The following is a 2,411-nucleotide window of genomic DNA, read 5'->3' as shown; positions in this document are numbered from 1 at the left end:
GTTGCATGAGCGCTTGTGGCATGGGCAGCTTGCATGTCTGGAAAGGCACCATTAATGCAGAGAACTATGTTCAGGTTCTAGAACAACATATGCTCCCATCTAGACGTCATCTCTTTCAGGGAAGACCCTGCATTTTTCAACATGATAATGCCAGACAACATTCTGCAGCAATCACAACATCATGGTTACGTAGGAGAAGGATCCGGGTACTGAAATAGCCAGCCTGCAGTCCAGATCTTTCACCTATAGAGAACATTTGGCGCATCATAAAGAGGAAAGTGCGACAAAGATGGCCCAAGACGATTGAACAGTTAGAGGCCTGTATTAGACTTGAATGGGGAGAGCATTCCTATTTCTAAACTTGTGAAACTGGTCTCCTCTGTCCCCAGATGTCTGTTGAGTATTGTAAGAAGAAGGGGGGATGCCACACAGTGGTAAAAATGGACTTGTCCCAACTTTTTTGGGATTTGTTGACGCCATGAAATTTGGAAACAACATATTTTTCCCTTAAAATGATACATTCTCTCAGTTTAAACTTTGGATCTGTGATTTGTGTTCTATTCTGAATAAAATATTAGATGTTGGCACCTCCACATCATTGCATTCAGTTTTTATTCACAATTTGTTTAGTGTCCCAACTTTTTTGGAATCCGGTTTGTACATGAATGTGCACGAGTGGATACATCTATTTGTTTTTCTTTACATACAGTTAAACAGATTTTTTTTTAAACTGCACAGTTTGAATAGACAGGAGAAGGATCACCAAATGTTATACTTTCTTTGGACACTAATGTCCAATAAATGATAATGTCCAAAAATTAAGTTTGTTCATTAAATTAAGCTTGTTTGATTGATTATGACACATTAGAAACATGAATAATGTTGATTATTGTTTGTAATTAGTATTAAGAAATTATTGACATGTTTTAACACTTTTGTCTGTTTGTTTTGCAGAACTGAACCCAGTTTGAGTGACACCACAACTGCTTTCAAAGTGTTTAGGACAGAGTGAGAGCAGTTCTATTTCGTATAGGCTTCGACCTTTAAGGCTGTCGCTGGTGGGTTTATCCCGTCATGCAAAGCATCGCACTGAAAAAATTTAGTCCACGCCCACCTGTTGTGTGGGCCCCACCTGGTCCGTATAAATTATGTTAAGAGTGGGTAATCGGCTCCCATTTTTTCTTCAGCGAGCTAATAGCACTGTCAGAAGAACAAAGAAGGAAAGTTGTCCAGCTTGACCGGCACAACCTTTGTTAAGGCTGCCTGGGTCCCCACCACGCCAACCTCCTGCCGTCCCAGTGAGTTCTTCCTCCCCGAGGAGAAGCAGACGAGCACCCTCGTTTCAAGGTAAGCGCTGAGGAATATTTTTTCAGTGGCGGGTCGCTACCCGCTGGATGACGCCATCGACCCTTTTTTCTTTTTAAAGCTGACTCTCGGAGCGAATCGGATGGTTCCTCCGGGACAGGCGACGTCAGCAACAGCCCCCACTGATCACTCCCTCCTGGAGATGTTGGAACAAGGGGGGCTGAGCGGATGCTCACCCCCCCCCCCCCGGGCCTTTTCGCATCCACATTCCACATTTGCGCCCATCACCAGAGTGGAGGGGTTTTACTGAGCAGAATTTCCCTCGGTACCCCCCTGGAGCCAAGCCTGGCGGAGGCTCTCGGAGCAAGATGTCCAGGTTGGACCAACGTCCTGCGCCTCTGGGGAAGCATGGCCAGATGGTGACGTAGCTCTCCAACCGAGCTCACCAGTACGCTTTCCAGGCGGCCGCAGCGAACAATAACGTTGTGCCGCTGACGTACAGCATCTCAGAGGCTGGAGGGAACAGACCTGCCTCAGGAGACTAAGAGCTCCCTCTGCAAGGCGTCTGACATCACCCTCAACCTGTGCGCCTTGTCTGCTGTCTGCCTGTCTCGCATCGCAGCCTGGATGACAATGGTTCAGAGGTCCACCTGGCTTCGTCACTCTCCCTCCCTGTCAGAGAAGCTGCAGATGGACTCGCTGGAAGGCCCCATCACGACGGACGCGCTGTTCAGAGCCAATTTCAAGGCCATGCTCAAGAAATCAAAGAAGTCGGAGGAGGTGTCAGAGACTGTGCGCCATCTGATCAAGCCACACCCCTACTCTTGCTCCCCCCCTGCCCGCTGGAGAGAGTGCCGTGGCTAGAGACAGCAGAGACGCGCCACAGCTGCAGCAGCATCTTCTCACTCCGCTCCGCCGCCAGCCCCTCCCGTCAGAGTACAGCCCTCCTCATCCCGACAACCAGCAGTGCTGCGTTTCCCCAGAGAAGATTCAAAATGATTCATTGCGGAGGATGTGTGTGTGTATAATGATGGTTTGAGTTTTGGAATAAAACGTAAACATCATTCAGGAATTAAAGTGTCTGATTTCAGCCTGACTGTCAGTTT

Source organism: Nematolebias whitei, chromosome 17 (genome assembly GCF_014905685.2).
Source record: "Nematolebias whitei isolate Nwh7 chromosome 17, NemWhi1, whole genome shotgun sequence".
In the NCBI taxonomy this organism is placed as follows: Eukaryota; Metazoa; Chordata; class Actinopteri; order Cyprinodontiformes; family Rivulidae; genus Nematolebias; species Nematolebias whitei.
The sequence above is the reverse complement of the archived record's forward strand: the minus strand, read 5'-3'. Positions refer to the sequence as shown.